The following is a 17,540-nucleotide window of genomic DNA, read 5'->3' on the forward strand; positions in this document are numbered from 1 at the left end:
ACCATGTACCACAAGGACCTGTTAAACATATGGTCGAATGATGAGAACCGTACCACCTTTGCTGATGGTTAGACCCTCTTCTTTCCATTGTTACTCTGTTGTTGAGTGGTTATAATGGGCGGAAGAAAGTTCACTGATGTACCCTTCACTTAACCTATATCGTTACACGGATCGTATTTGAATGATAATGTTATCAAACATAGGCCTCCAATGTACGCAGCACTGCATCGGGGCATAACAATGGGTAGATGCGTCGTTCTGGTGGACCGATGAAGGCCGACTATTTTTATTGTGAGCAACTTTCTGTGCATCAGAGGAACCGTGGAACTGCTACAACGTAGGTTGCGTTCCTTTATGCACACGAGGAATACTTTGACAAGTTAACGTAGTTTCTTGCGTATCGGACTTTCCATTCCTTCTGGAGGATAGATCTCAGTTGGCCTTGAACGACCATCGTAGTTGTTCGATTACTACATAATTTTGGTAGTTACGTTTTACGGAATTTTACTTAATTTAATCTTCCCCCTTGTATCTTCAGACGTGTTCCAAACATTCTTTAAAGCATTATAAAGAATTGCGTATATACTTTATCGAAGGACGTCATTTTATTGTCAACTACTATATGGTACTAATATAATTTTGATTGAAAAAATTTAAACGTAATATAAGCTAGTTCAAATCTAAGGCAGATTACATTTAAAAAAAAATATTTTGTAGTATATTATAATTTGAATGGTGTGGTATAATTAAATTAGTGATAATATTTACTATTTTCTCTTTAGGACCTATTTTGGAAAACGCTGACCTGTCTCAAACGTGATAACAGGATAGCGGAAGAAAATAATTTGAGTGAAAGTGAAGTAAGTTGATTATTTCCATATATCTTAGGAGCAAAAATTACATATTTATTTTTGTTTTTATTTTTTATTTTGTAAAGCAGTTTTGTCATAACGCAAAATACATTATTATGTTTCTTGTCAAAGTATTATACATACTTAAATATTCTCGTCCATACATAATGGAGTTGCACTCTTGTATGTTTATCAACGTGAAAACCGAGACATTGAGACAATTATTTCAGCATGACACTAGTTTTAGCATAACGTAATTATAAGTGTATTTCCTGAGTGTGTAATCACAGCAGCGCAAGACTGAATTTGTTCAACTGAATGCAGTCATTGACCGCTCATGAATGTTTCAGAGCATCAAAAAGATCAGTCTGAAGGAATTAAATGACTTTCATGTTAATTCCTGCAGGACCTTGCACTGTTTAGTTTCCAACTCACTGTTCGTATTGCATATATTCGAATTGGTTGTGCTGTATATATTAGAACAATATTAAATAATTAAAAATCATGGAATAGAAAGGAACAAACCAATCGGAGGTCAGCAGTGCTAATCAAATAGTATACTGTATGAAAATTTTAATACAATATCTGTTTCTAAACTAAATAAATAAGCATGTGTAGATATCGCAATGTACCCTTAGTCAAATTAAGAATCATAACCTTCCAATAATCGATAGAATGGCAGATTAGTGAGAAAGCATCAAAAACCTAAAATGCGTAGATCAGTTGGTGTAATTTCAAACTTGTCGAAAGGTTAAGGATTTTAATAAAAAGAAAGTAGGAAAAGTAGTTTCTAAATTTAATTAATGTAATTTAAGGAAAAGAATTGTCTATGTAATGTAGCCGGATTGATTAACTAACTTCATTTTACGTTTTTCTTCTTTTCTTGTTTCGGTGGTGGGTGAATCGCATGGTTTCCTTTTATGTGCATGGTATTCTGCGTGTAAAGGGAAAGATCAGGATTCGAGAATGTAGCAATCCAACAGTCATCTTATTCTAATATGGAAACCTCATAAAGCATACGGTATTTTAGAAGTTAATTTAATGTTCTTTAAATTAATTTTTTTTTTTTTTGCCTCTTAAGTTTTCTAACTTGATGACTCCTTATCACCATTTACGAACACTGAAGACACCTTCTATTTTCTGGTATGTGGATGAAGTTTTAAAAATATCTTGTTCTTTTTCCGTATGTTGAAGAAACAACCAGAGTCAGGTTTCCCACTTAATTAAAGTACAATAAAGTTCGTTAAAATGAAGAACCACTCCTCTTCTGTGTATTCACATTTTATACAACTGTTACAGATACATGTCTCGTTTACGACAACGCAGTTTCGGTAGTCTTTAGTAGATCCATTACATTTTTCGAGTTATAGAAATTAATATTTCTGGTAATGTCATAACGATGAAAAAATTCTTTATATGTGCACAAGGAAAACGAATAAATTCACTTAATTATAAGCTGATAATACTCAGTTATGAGGTACTTCTGCCAATTGTTTAACCCATTGGCGCCAATGTCCTATATATAGGACAGTGACAAAATACGTCGGTTTGCAACACTGATTAATCAACCGGATATTGTTCGGCTCTGTGCATGCTCAAACAAGTACATTCTTTCTTTATACGTCGTGTGTGGGAGATTGGCACATTTTGGAGCTAAATCCGGAATCGTTAAATATCTGGAATTTGATTGTTGATGAACGTTTCTCTTGTCTTCGAAACAGAAAATAGAAAAGGCCGAGAAATCGAAGGTAAGCATCTGTTTTATATTCTTAAAATACAATTCTTTTTGATACATTAGTTGTTTAAACTCTGAAAATAAAATAATGTGATAAAAATACCTTGTTTCTTTAGTATCCTATATATAGGACATCGGCCATTTAGCCTACTGGTTTCAAGGAATTTCAATTTCCGGGTAATATAGAAACGAAACTCTATGTACACATAACTTTGAAACGGATTTGCCATTTATTTACGGAAAATTTGAAAACAGAATTAACAAACCAAACGCCAATTCAGATATTCGAAATTTTCATTGAAAAGATTATTGCACACATCGTTACTGAGACAAACCGATATGCTGCTCAACATAATACAGACTATTTGAAAATGGCATCAGGCAATTTTTTGGGAATTTTGTTGTATAGTGGTTACGTTTTGTTCCACGTCAGTCGATGTATTGGGATACATCAGCTGACTGCAATTTTCCAGTAATTGTGTAAACTATGTTACGCAACACATTCAGAAAAAAAAGTTCATTCACTTCAACAATAATGACGTTATAGACAAATCTGACCGTTACTTCAAAGTCAGACCCTTGTATAATCTAATAAATGATGCTATTCAACACTTTGTGGTACTTGTCCATGAACTAACAATAGATGAGAGAACGGTACGATATTATTGTAGAAATAGTTTGAAAACGTTATGAAGGGTAAAAATGTGAAATTTGGGTACAAATTATGGATGTTAGTCGCACACAATGGTTACACATTGCATATAATTCCCTACCAACCTGGATCTCAAGGGGATACCAGATTATCCGATTATGTTGTGGAATCTTTGCTGTCCGTTGTTGAAAACCCAGAATGCCATTCGGTATATATGGACAACTTCTTTTCGTCATACAATCTTGCTTCCAATCTGAGACAAAGAAATATTTTCAAGACTGGAACATACAGGGAAAGTAAAACCGGAAAATGTCCTTTGATGTCGTCAAAAGAACTAACAAAAAAGGAAAGAGAATTTGTGGACACAAGGTTTGATCGTAACTCAGAAGTCAGTATGGTTAAATGGAATGATAACAAGGCTGTGACTGTTGTAACGAATTGAGAATCCGTTGATTGTGTTGAAACAGTAAAACGGAGTAACACAGGGCGTAAAGAAAACATCAAAGTTCCTTCATGTATTGCTTCATATAACAAATTCAAGTATGGCGTAGATTTATTTGACAAATTGATGAGCTTATACCCAATCAAGATCAAGGGCAAGAAGTGGTATTGGAACTTATTTACGAATGTTGTTGAAACTGCTTTAGTTGCTGGATAGAAGCCTTTATAAGATCTTGTACTTAGGTAATTTGGATCTTCTAGCATTTCACACAAGTGTTACAATGGCATTGCTCTCACAGTCTGCATCGACAAGACTTCATCCGGGGCTACAGGGACTGTACAGAAATTGTTCAGAAGCACGGAAAGCTAGCAAACATCCCCTAGTACGAAATAAGAAAGGAAAGCAAAGATTTCAAGGATGTCCAAAAAAGCCGATAACATCATGTCAGGAATGCCAGGTTAGCTTGGGTGCTGTCCTGTGCTTTGATAATTACCATCGTTAGTGTAACAGTGCTATGTAAATGTGCTAAGACACATTGTACGTGTATGTAATCTTGCAAACGTTGTTTAATAAAACTTAGTAAAAATTAGATATAACTGTGTTCTTTTTTTAGAATTGTCAACCCAAAAGGCCAATATCCTATATATAGGACAGGCTATACCGGGCGTACCCCGGTACATACAATCAAATCCTATTTTTCTTTTGTATATGTGTCCTATGTAAGAGAAAATATGTAGTATTCAATCAAAAATATGTATTAGAAAAATTATGGCACCAAATGGGTTAAAGTAACTACATTTGTTCGTTTACAACGTATCCAGTAGTACCTGTTATATTTCTTGCAGTGTTTCCGAAGTTGTATAAAGAATTATTTGGTGCGAATATACAAACTAATCGATCAGAAAGTCGTTCTGCTGTGGGAGTGTATATATCAGCCCTGCCCTGATGTTATCATGATTTATTTTTAATATTGAGGAATCACTTCACAATATTAACAACTTTTGTTACAATTTTGATTTTTTTTTTGTAAATATGCAAAAAACAAAAGTAAGCTTTAAATATTTCACTACTCACTAAGTATAATGTTAGGTTATTCACCTGTATGTGTGCACTTTATCTTTGTTTTGGGGAGGGATCACACACACTCATAAGGAAAAGACAGCCTCAACCATTAAGTACTATTTCAGACTTGCAGAATTTGCGTTCAGCAGATGGTTTTGGTTTTCACATGAACTCACTTCACTTATTTCTCTTTATTTATTTTTTCCCTTGATATTTTGGGTTTCCAGAAATAATATACAGATGGTGATCAGAAAAATGGAAACACCTGTAGTTGGCAACACGTCAGATGTATGGCTTGGCAGTGGTGTGGTGCCTGCAGCGCCGGACCGCTGGTGGTGGTGTGTTAAGTCGGTCTCCATACTACGTCAGGCGCAGTGGAACAGCAGTGTCCAGTGGCTGCAGCAGACGGAGGTAGTGTAAAATGGGAGACCTCTCAGATTTTCAAAGAGGGCAAATTGTTGGTGCGCGGTTATGTGGAGTGAGTGTGACGGCAGTGGCTACTGTATTAGGTGTGTCGCGTGGGACAGTGTCGAAGGTGATGACGGCCTACACAACACACGGGAAAACCACATCTGGGAAGCGGAACAGTGGGCGGAAGAAAGTCATGAGTGACAGGTCACGCCGAGTATTAAAGCGCATTGTCACGCAGAACCGTCGTGCCACTGCGGAGCAAGTGACGGAGGAACTCCCCCACCCTGTTTCGGCAATCACAGTCCGCCGCGAATTACATGACATGAACTTACGGGGTCGTGTTGGACGGGCCAAACCGCTCATCAGGGACAATAACGCTTTCGCACGTCGCAAATAGTGCCGCGACCATGCAACTTGGTTCGTTGAGGACTGGAAACGTGTGATATGGTCGGATGAGTCATCCTTCACCCTATTCCCAACCACGGGCCGTGTTTATGTGTGGAGAAAGCCCAAAGAAGCTTATGATCTGCAGTGTCTCCGCCCAACTGTGAAACATGGCGGCGGCTCGGTGATGCTATGGGCCGCCATACCGTGGTTTTCATTGGGTCCTGTGGTCACACTTAGCAGACGAATCACTGCCAACTATTATGTCGCAATTTTAGGAGACCACTTGCATCCTATGGTCCGGATATTGTTCCCGGACAATGACGCCATCTTCCAGGATGATAATGCACCCATTCACACAGCTGGCGTTGTGGCAGCGTGGTTTGAGGAACATCGGGATGAAGTTCAACACCTCCCCTGGCCCGCCCAATCCCCAGATCTCAACATAATTGAACATCTGCCCCCGAGCAACAAAAATTCTTCGCGATGAAATGTTTCAAGACTATCCTAAATTTGATGGATCATTCAGTGGAGAGTTTACACCTGAAAATTGTGTCTCTCCAACGTTAATGATATTTTTTAGGATGCTTTTAGAGGGTGCAACTATAGGTGAAGAGCTCGATGATGGTGGAACGGACATGGAAGATCAGATCAAAGTGTCAAGTACTACAGAATCTATTGCGCAACTAGTGCGATTCAATTGCATAAAAAGAACAAGAAAGGGATCCACAAAGTCAATTCGTCACCCTCTGGAAAAAGAAACACCTTTACCTCTCTATCTTGGCCTCATGCTTCATAGTCAAACTGGCAGCACTGATGTCATTGATAAACCCTTTCGCTTGGGGTTGAGTGTTTCATACAGCAGGGTAAAATCCGTTCTAAATGGTACGATCAGCTCAATGTGTGAGCATTTTGAAAAACATCGTTTTGTCTGTCCCCCAACTGTTGCTAATAATGTCTTCACATGTGCAGCAATAGACAACGTTGATCATGACTCGTCGTCGAACTCCTCTATTAGCGTGTGGGGGCGTGGGGGCTCAGTGGTAGAGCGTTCACCTCCGGTGCTTGGGGTCCCTGGTTCGATCCCAGCTCGCGCCGTATGGACTTTGTGGTGGACAAACACCGTGCTCGTGGGTTTTCTCGGGTTTCTCCCGTTTCCTCCCACTTTCTTCATTCCACAATTTTCACTCATCTCTCATCTACACCGTCTTCTTTAGCCTAACCAGCATAACTGTGGGACGTAAAACCTAAAGATTTCATTTTTTCATCTATTAGCGCTTTTCACGGCACTTCCATATGTTCAATTGAATACGTGCCCGAGGACACGGAACTTACGGAGTCTGTAAAACTTAACTTGAACTTCCAATCAAGAACAACACATCTGCCCGAAAATTATACGACATTGCCACCGACTCCAAAATTCAGAAGCAAAGTTCCAATGAGTACGGTAAATACCGATCTGCAAAATGTAGCAGCCGAAATGTCGCCTGAGCTACTCGAATGGTTGAATGATAGAAGAAGCTTTGCGGGATGTGAAGGATTAATACCGTTGGTTCCCTACTTCTACAAGAAAGAGTTCAATTCCACGAGAAAGAAATGTAGGACAATCTTGCTTCCAATTATTAATGAAGACATCAACTCGCCATCGGCTGTACGACATGCAACAAATATTGTATCTGCCATTGTTCGTAAGGTTAATCCGAACCAAACCCCGGTCATCACAGCTGACCAACCTGTTTACGCCTTGCTGAAGTCTCTTCAATGGGCCATGCCGGATAAATATGGAGAAGACAAAATCATAGTCATGTTAGGTGGTCTCCATATAGAAATGGCCCTAGCGTCTGCGATAGGTACATGGTTAGAAGGAAGTGGATGGACTGACAACCTCGTGTCACAACATCCGGAAGAGTAGAAGCATTATTGAAAGCGTTGCATCTCAAGAGAACACGATACGCTCACGAAATAACAATTGTTACTCTTCAGATCTTGTTAGAAAGAGCCTACCAAAATCGGAACGAAGACGAAGAGGAATTACTTGAAAACTGGACTCAGCGAAGATCAGAAGAGTCGGCTCAGTTTATGTACTGGAAGACCACCATGATGCTAGAATATCTCCTTTTGGATTTGGTCCGCAGCATTCGACAGGGCAGTTTGATAGACTTTATTTCTACTCTGGAGAAAATTTGTCCATGGATGTTTGCTCTCGATCATACTAACTATGCGCGATGGCTGCCAGTGTTTTTGTACAACTTAAAGCAACTGCCAGAGATGCATCCAACAATGTTCCGAGAGTTCCAAAACGGAAATATATCTGGCTGCAAAACTAAAAGAAAATTTTCCAGGATGGCACATGACCAGTTACATGAGCAGAACAACAAACTAATTAAAAATTCTTCAATTAACCTATCCCGTCTAAGTCAAGGGGAGGGGCTATTGCAATGGATGGTTGCAGGACCCGAAGTTGTCCACATGATTGGAGAATTCGAAAAGGATCGGAACCTGAAATTTAACATAACTTCCGAAGAGCATCATGAAGATACTCCAAGTTTTCATAAGAAATTTGAAAACCATGTTTCTGCCCTTGTTGAAGTGTTTGAATCACACGGCAACCCATTCGAAGATGACGAGTTAAGAACCTGCCTTACTAAAAGTAATACGAAATTTACCATTTTCCTTTTGCTTGATTACTCATCAGTGAAAGGAAATAATGAAATGCAAGTTACCACAATCATAGATAATGCTATTCTACAACAGAAAATATGAACCTGAAGAATGTTCAGTGTTGCAATCCATAGAAATTATAGTGTTGCCAGGAAAACAAATTCTCTAAAATCTAAGTTAAGACAGCGAGTAGAGGAATGAACTCCACTGCATTTGATTGCGTATCATGTTGTTTTGGTTTCTTGTGAACTACTTTTTAATTAACATTATTATTTAGTTTTAATAACTGTATGTTAAAACTATTTTGTTTATTACAAACTAAATACAACTATAATTTAAAAAGTAGTTCACAAGAAACCAAAACAATATGATACGTAACCAAATGCAGTTGAGTTTGTTCCTCTACTCGTTGCATTAACTTAGATTTTAGGGAATTTGTTTTAGTCAGAAAAAATCTTGTTTCTAATATGCCTCCCTTCTGTGAAACATGGTGGTCTGAAAGGAACAAAAGCATCAGAATATTTGTGGAAAATCTCAGAAATAGTGAATTCCCTAAAACAGCTGTCTCCTGGTGGAAACAGAAGCGCGCAACAAAGTACTCATTACGTAGTTACATTCTTCAGCGTCATCTGGTACATTTCTAATATCAATGCACATCATAGCTAAATACAGTGCCATTTTAGAGCTAACTACAAATGCTCTACAGGGAGAGGCAATAGATCTTTCCAAGGTATAAAAACACATTGAAGCTATTTTGTACATGTTTGAAAATTATCGCTGAGATGTCACCAACTGCTTTACCGAACTTTCACATCTGGTACATGGGGTCCTCGATTCGAGCGCAGCTCGCGCCAAGTGAACTTTATTTTGGACAAACACCGTGTGCGTGGGTTTTATCGGGGTTCTCCCGTTTTCTCCCACTTTCTTAATTCCACCATTTCATTCATTTCTCATCATCACCATCTCCTTTAACCTGGCCGGCATAATCGTGGGACGTAAAAATTAAAGATTTCATTTCATTTGCTTTTACCAACTACACACAGCTACCGAAGCCTCGGGTGTCACTGTTGGGAATGTAACAGAAATATTTCTTTCGCTTCCAGCGACTACTTTCACAGTAGAACGTTCACTTAGTACTTTAATGAGAGTAAAAAATTGGTTACACTCAAGAATGGAGGAGGAAAGACTCAGTAGACTGTGTATATTGTGTCCACCGAAAACACGTGCTTGTAAACAAGAATGTGTTCATATAGCAAGCAATTACAAGATTCGCTAAGGAGGGTTCTCGTGGGCTAGAATTTCTGTTCAACGAACACCAATGAATGAAATGTAGGCTAAGTAGATTATTTGTGTTGTGTCTTTTTCCTGTCAATGCTATCCTAATATCTAACCTGTTGATTTTATATATATATATATATATATATATATATATATATATATATATATATATATATATATATATGTTTACTATGTAGTTAATGAAGATATACTATGTGCTAAAATAATTGATCAGTTCGACATGGATTACGTGCATACGTCTTTTGATGTGATTGTGTGAGAGTGGTATATATATATATATATATATATATATATAATATGTATAGGATGTTTCAAAACAACAACGACAACGTTTGGCAGGTGATTCCTGACACCAGGTAAGACAAAAAGTATAGATCAACCTGGGTGCACAAATGCTTCCTTTCGGAGTTATAGGCTGCCGGAAACATGAAAAAATGAAATTTAAAAGGCCGTAGCTCCAATACTATGGGACCTACCGTAGTTGGGTCAAGACTTCACTTAAGAACTAGTATGTGCTCTATCCAAATACCCATGTTTCAGAATCCTGCGGTACTTCTGCAACAGTTTTTATAGAGAGAGTTCGTAATTTTTTTTAATTATATGCCCTTAGCCAACTCCTGTAACAACATATCTTCAAAACTTCATTGAAACACACCCGAAGGAAGAACGCCCGTTTACCGTTCGAAACCACTGGTAATTGATAAGTTAATATCTCCGCTGGAATACCTGAGAGGGAAGAAATTCAAATAAATAAAAGCATTTTTTTTTAATTTGCAGGAAAGTCACAGTAAGTGGGATGTGAAAGGTATGTGTGTAAAGTATTTGTTTATAGTGTCATGTAAAGTGTAGTTTGTAAATTAACAAATGTAGAATTATTTTTGTTTCTAGCGTTGTAGCAATAAAGTTATTTTTTTATTTTAATATAATTGTATAAGTCTACTTTTGGTAGAGTCTATTTAAAAAAATTAACGGAAGAGTTTGTAGCATTCTATTTAGATATAACGAAAATCTCCCTACCCTAGACCTATTTTTAAGGCTCGAGCAGAATGGCTAAAAAGACAAATAAGAGTGGAGTTTTGCTTGTTTCAAAACCTCTCAACTCATACAATGCAAAAGCGTTTGATAGGGATATATATATATATATATATATATATATATATATATATATATATATATATATATATATATATATATATATCTTCAGTGGTACAAGAAGCATACTTCTTTGTGATCAAGTTACATTCATGGAGGTCGGTGGCTTAGTAGTAGTGTGTTTATCAGTTGAGTGTTGGTTTGTGCATTTTTAAAATGCAATCTTATTCATGCTTCGACTCAAGTATTTGAAATTAATATTCATAATATTCAGTAAGTCACACTGATGTGATAACGTTTATACATATATTTATAAATATAACCGTTATCACATCAGTGTGACTTACTGAATATTATGAATATTAATTTCAAATACTTGAGTCGAAGCATGAATAAGATTGCATTTTAACCCTTTCACTGTGGAAGGCGACGGAAAAAAATTTTCCTAACCTGCGAATGTCGATTATAGTCGACGTGTTAAAATTTGTCTGTATCTTGGGTTTGTCGATTGTAGTCGCCAAAGGTTTTCTGTGTGATTTCTATTGTTTATCGAAAACAATAGAACACAAACAAAAATGAACGGTACAGCTTTGGCGACTACTCTCGACAAAGCCAAGATACGGACAAACAAATTTTAACACGTCGACTCTAGTCGACATTCGCATGTTAAGGAAATTTGGTTCTGTCGACAAAAGTCGACTTCCTCTGTGAAAGGGTTAAAAATGCACAAACCAACACTCAACTGATAAAATTTTTGGGTCCCCAAAGAGAGTGGAGTGGGGCCCTAAGCTAAACAAACTATAGCTTAGGGCCCCACTCCACTCTCTTTGGGGACCCAAAAATTTTAAAGACAAAAACTGGCTGTAATACAATTTCCAATAAGAGAAAGCAATAAACCACACATACAACTGTATTTTGTATTGTTACGCAATAGGCTCTTATGAAACAAGTAATGAGTGTATCGCTTGCAATGGGACCCTGTTTCCCAAATCTACTTGTAGACCCTAATAGGGCCCCTGGTACCCAGCCTCACTTATAATGGTACTCTGGTTTCCCAGCCCTGCTTGAAATGGTGTCTATGTTTCCTGGCCTCGCTTGTAATTGAGCCCCTGTTTCAGATTCCTGCTTGTGATGGGGCCCTGTTTTCCAGCTCCGCTTATAATGGGGCCCCGTTTCCCAGTCCCGCTCATAATGGGATGCCGTTTTCCAGCCTTGCATGTAGTGAGGCACCTGTTTCCCAGCTCTGCATGCAATGGAGCACCTGTTTCCCAGCCTCGCTTTTCAGGCCCGTATTCAGGGGGGTCTAGGGAAAACCGGGGCCCCCCTAAAATTTTCATGGTAGGCTTGCAAATGAATTATAATATGGTGATGAACTATAATATAGTTGGATCGTTCCCCCCTAACTTCGGCCTGGCCTCTCTTACATTTTTGGGCTGGCTACGTGCCTGTCGCTTTTAATGGGGCCCTTGTTTCAGAGTCCTCCTTGTAATGAGCACCTTGTTGATTACAGCCATTACATTTAGCTACTTCAATAAGACTTTACAGTATGTGCCATTGCACCTTGTATTTGTATGCTGAAAGAATTCTAGTGCTGCCCTTTCTCGTACTCTTTGGAATTCGACAAGAAATGGGAGCTGGTAACAGTGGATTCATTAAGAAGAAGACACAAAACGACAAGCTGGCAAAATAATAGTAAAATGTCAAGAAATTACAATCCTAAGCGACGATACTTTTTATATCTCGAAATTATAGATATTTTGCTGTACGTATTAGAAGTAGTGTCAAGAAGTATTTTGATACCATTCAGAGTTACTATCCTTGCCACTCATTTTCATAGTGGTCTATAGTGTGTGAATAATGGTTCATCAAAGGAAAGACGAGGCGCATGAATCATTCTCTTTAGGCATCTAAATCGTTCTAAATATATTAACAGCGCACTGTATTTTGTTATGTATTGTTGTCTTCAGAACTGCACAAGTGAATTATCTTTTGTAAGTTAATACTGTATGCAGCAGTTTGAATGTATTAGGTCTATCGGCACTAGTTACTACATAGCAAGGTAAAGTATCTAAATCTTTTCTCGTTGCAGTAAAAAGAAGCTACGTATAATATTTATAATCTTATAATTATTTTAGTCTACAGTTTCTTTTTCAACGGTATTTTGATGATTTTCAGAGAATTTGTATAGTACTACACCTCGTGTCATCTCCGGGGGTTGCACTCCATTTTGGCCTGAGTTACTCTAGTAACTTGACCTGAAAAAATTCACTCGATTGGTTGAAAGTGGAGTTGAGCTCCACGCAATATTTACTAACCCTGGGTGATATTCAGACTCTATTTATCTACATTGGATCTCTGGAAACATTTGAAACTAAAGATATGCCACATTGACTTGATCCCTAGTCTTTCGTAGCAAGCGCTGCTATCGGCTGAAGGAATTCCACTCGCTTTCTCTCGCTTAGCAACAGCTGAACCCTTATTGGCTCAACGCATGGGTGTGTGAGGGTCTGAGCTTTAGTTCGCATTTTTGCCACGGCTCAAGACATTTTGGCAGCACAATACCAAAAAACCTGAATAGAAACAACTTGAAATTAGAAATGTTCGACCTCTACGTATAGAAGCATGGAGTGGAGCTTTGAATATAATTGGCGCAGAAAGAAGCAGAGAAGATCTGCAAGGGACTTAATTGGGACGAAATTAAATTACAGCTAATTTGACAGTTTTTTGTAATATCTTCAAAATAGACAAATCGAAAAGAGTAAGCGCAGTGGGCTAGACAATATTATTTTGCATGAGATACCGTTGCTATGACTCACCAATCTGCTTTCGATTGGCAACTATTTACTGCACATTGAGTGGAAACTATACTTTGCAAGTTAGTCTTTCGAAGCGCATGTCTCACAATAACATATTTTTTATTAGATTTCACAGAATAACTTTCTGAAATCGGGTTCATCATTTTGGCTTGTACTATGTAATTATTAGCAATTGGCGTAATATATAGATTATTATCATTTCATGTTATAACAAGCTTCCATAGACTAGATTATGAGTCTGTATTTTCTTCATTAAGAATTTTGTAATGTGTTGTAAATGTTGTAACTTGATCAATACGTAAGTTAATAAAATACATGTTTGATGTATAAGCGTATTTAGATATCTATTAGGTCCATAAATTACCATATAGCATATATTCAAACCCCCAAAATTTCGACATTTTGTCGCTGAAAAAGGAAGCTAGATATATAAAGGGCTCCATTACTTTCAATAGCTTAGGGCTCCATTAAACCTAAATCCGGCAGTGATATATATCCATGTAGTTCTGGAGAAGTTCTACACTTTTACAGGAATTACTGGGAGAAGTATTTTAACATTTCTTAACAATATTTGTGCTTGCATGATCAACTACACCAAAATTCTAATTCTTATTATACTTAAGTACAAAAATATATTATGAATTATGAATATTATATATAGGGTGGACTTTATCTTAGAGATGTGGGTCGGGTAAATACCCAGTGGGTAGGTAAATAAAAATGGGTATTTACCCCTTTTGTATTTACCTACCCAAAAAATGGGTATTTTTCTGAAGTTCAATTATTTTGAAGTTTTAAGAATTGTTAACCATACCGGTGACCTTTTCTAATATTTTGAGGTCTGTCGAGCGTGTTTTCTCATTCATTCACTATAAATATGCAAAATAATAACCAATTGACCCCGTTCATGTGCGGTGCGGGTTTGCAGGCAATTTTGACCATGGCCCATCCGCGATACAATTTTGGATATTATATGTTATTCTAGGTTACAACGGCATATAAAATCTATTTTTTTTATATTTTCCCCGAAGAACTTCCTCATAAATGTTTCACAGACAACTCAAACAACCGTCATACGAATAAAAGATAAACGAAAGCTAGATCATGTATGTAAAGCATTGCATATCAGAGGCTACAACTAATTGAATAAAGATGACCAAAATTATCAAAATCTTTCCGAGTCGAACATTATGGAGGTTCAAGTTAATCATGAAAAGATGATATCTTATGTCTACTAGCTTCAAGCTTAAAAGAACATTTTGGAGTAATTCTAATGAAAGGAGAAAGTGAGTTTAATATAGTAGGTATAGGCGCATTTATTATACGAAAAAAAAAAATACATCCATTTCCATAAAATATACAGGCTTTTTTTGATTTTTTATGGCTTCTTAGGTTCAACGTTACTATTTCGGATTTTTGATAGAATCTTCATATTGAAGTTTCTTAAAACAAATGCCAACGTATGGAACCTTAATGAAGTCTTACAGGAAGCATTGCCAAAGCGATCTTCGTTAGTGGGTATCCCCTGTTACTTGTTGATCACCCTTTGTGGATTTAATTTTTTAAAAAGGAAATTCATCCTTCATATTCTCTCTCCCATCAAGGTATCGCCTGGCTACGAGTTACTGGGATGCTGAACACAGTAAAATGCAAGAGGAAGTTAAAATGAAGTTAGAGGAATTAAGAAACGTATATTTACAGTGTGACGGTTGGAGTAACTTAAGAAATTAATGTATAGATTATTTCGTCATTTTAAAGCCTGAACCTGTTTTTGTTGATTTCGCGTTGTCGAAAGAAAATAAACACGATGCACATTACTTGTCTAAAGAGATTATGAATGTTCTGTAAAAACATAACCCTGAAAAAATTTTAATAATCATAGAAGGAACTCGTCCAACATGAGAGCAGCTTTTAAATTAGTAAAACAGAAGTATCCTAGTATAGTATCTTTGGGTTGTCTTGTTCATCTTCTCCATTTGCTTTGTTCTGCCATCATCGGAGTTCCATCGGTAAAGACATTACTGGGAAGTGTAATTGATATTGTTAAAACAATCAAACATAGCCATCACCTGCAAGCACTATTTACACAAAACTCAAGGGAGAAAAGGGTTATAATTTCGTTAAAGTTGCCTGGAGAAACAAGATAAGGGAACCATTTACAATACCTCCAAAGTGTGCTTGTCAATAAAACCGGGTTTCAGACGCTCGCGTGAGTGAGTAATCGTCATTACCTTCAGAAATCAAGAAAATACTTCTTGGTGGTGTACTCTGGATTTGTATTGAAAATCTTGTAGCAATTTTGAAACCTATAGTGGGTTTGATTAATTGCTTCGAGTATTCCAGAGTCTTCATCCAACTCTGACAGAACAGTTACCTCTATCAATCCTTTCGAAAACAGAAGAACAATCAATGATGGAAAAATTTAAACAAAGAAGTGAACCCGGCTTGGGTCCAATTCATCTGGCTGCAGATCTTCTCAATCCCACTTTTCACGGCTGTAAATTGACCGCTGAAAAATTGCTGGAGTTGTGAAGTTGGAAAACGAATGGGATTGAATTCTGTTTTACTGATATCACATTTGACTGACTATAGGGACAGGGAAGGAAATTGGGCAAGGATGATTTTGTGGGACGGAGTGGGACAAATGAGCTCACTACTTTGGTGGAGAGGGTTTCGAGACATCACTGAATTAGCTGATGTCTTCATTCGAATTCTTTGTGCTCCGGTTACACCTGCTGGCACAGAAAGAACTCCTCTACATTTAGTAAAACAATAAATCGTTTATCATTGGAAAGGACAGGAAAACTAACATATCCTTCTTATAATTGGAAGCTTTTAAATAAGAGATTACCTGAAGTTTCACGGATGCAACACTCAGGATCAGTATCATCAAGGAACAAGTCACCACCGGTTGCCATGGAACAGAACAAAACACCAGAGACATTGGAAGAGGATACAGAGAAATGGGTGACAAAAGGAAATGAAGAAGCGAGTTATAGTGATGTTGATATTGAAGAATTATGTGATGATTCCGACTCTGATCTTACCGTTGATTCTGAGTAGGACGGTAAAATTTGTGGACGTTTTATAGTACTCCAAATATGGTACAGGTTAATTGCTGTTCTATATTGAATTAATTTAAAGTATAAATATTACTGAGTTACTATACAGCTTAATGTTGTTTATCACATTAATATTTTTAACATGCTATTCCAACAAATTCTTTCACAAACCATTATTCTTAGTATTAAACTCCATTTAGTGAACACTTCTAAAAATCAGGAATTAGTTACTTAAGCGTTTTACGAGATGTTATTCCGTATTTTATGGATAATTTTCTTTCAACAACTTCGCATATTTAGTAAATAATTTGATCGACCAATTTATTAAATTTAATTACCTTGATTATTCTGCAACTTTCGTAATCGGTAAATGTGTAATTTTTTTTAAAGTTTCTAAGTATTTTCAAGGTTATTAGTTACTAAAGTCGAGTTTCTTTACTATGATATAACTATATCAACAACTTCGTTGTTTCAGTGTAGTTTCTTAAACAGATTAATTTATTAATTCCGTAAACCAGGTGTAAAACTTAAACTTATTGGTCCAATTTTTTGCATACTCTACCATTCAGTACATCTCATTGTCTATAGATAAAATACTAAAAATAACATAATTTTGCGTGAAGAAAGTAACCAGCCGTATCTGTAATATCAATTCAGTTTTTTTTAATTAGGCCTATTAAAAAGGTTGTTTTCATCTTACTATTCAAAAAAATTAAGGTAATGTTAACAATATATATGTATAATAAATTGTTGTAAACTTTAGATCTTTAAAATAGGAAAGCAATTATTAATAATTCATTTTCCGCCATTAATAAATTTGGTAAACCAAAAGAAAACTTATTTCTTTAGTAATAGAGATCCTGCTGTTACTTAAATACTTTAGTTAGTGTGTTCATTGGTGATTTGAAAAACTGGAGAATGTATTGTAAGATAAAAGAAGATGAGCCAGATTGAGAAAAATGGAGATAGTTTCATGAGAGGCGAAACTAAGGAAGAACTTAAATTTCATGTCACTAATATTAGGAGCTGCTGGCAGGCAGAATACTTAATAATAGTGTATGACTGGTTTGGTG

The 17,540-nt window shown here is 36.7% G+C and overlaps 1 protein-coding gene across 1 annotated transcript in view; it reads left to right on the plus strand.

Moving 5' to 3' along the window:
- The first annotated feature begins 790 nt into the window (after positions 1-790).
- The window catches only part of LOC145683439 (uncharacterized), a 122,920-nt gene continuing 106,170 nt past the window's right edge, over positions 791-17,540 (plus strand). Inside the window, exon 1 of the mRNA XM_081754772.1 lies at positions 791-860. The gene's annotated coding sequence lies outside the window, so the exon portion shown is untranslated. The remainder of the gene's footprint in view (positions 861-17,540) is intronic.

This window comes from Thermobia domestica, chromosome 4, assembly GCF_964235325.1.
Source record: "Thermobia domestica chromosome 4, izTheDome1.hap1.1, whole genome shotgun sequence".
NCBI classification, from domain to species: Eukaryota; Metazoa; Arthropoda; class Insecta; order Zygentoma; family Lepismatidae; genus Thermobia; species Thermobia domestica.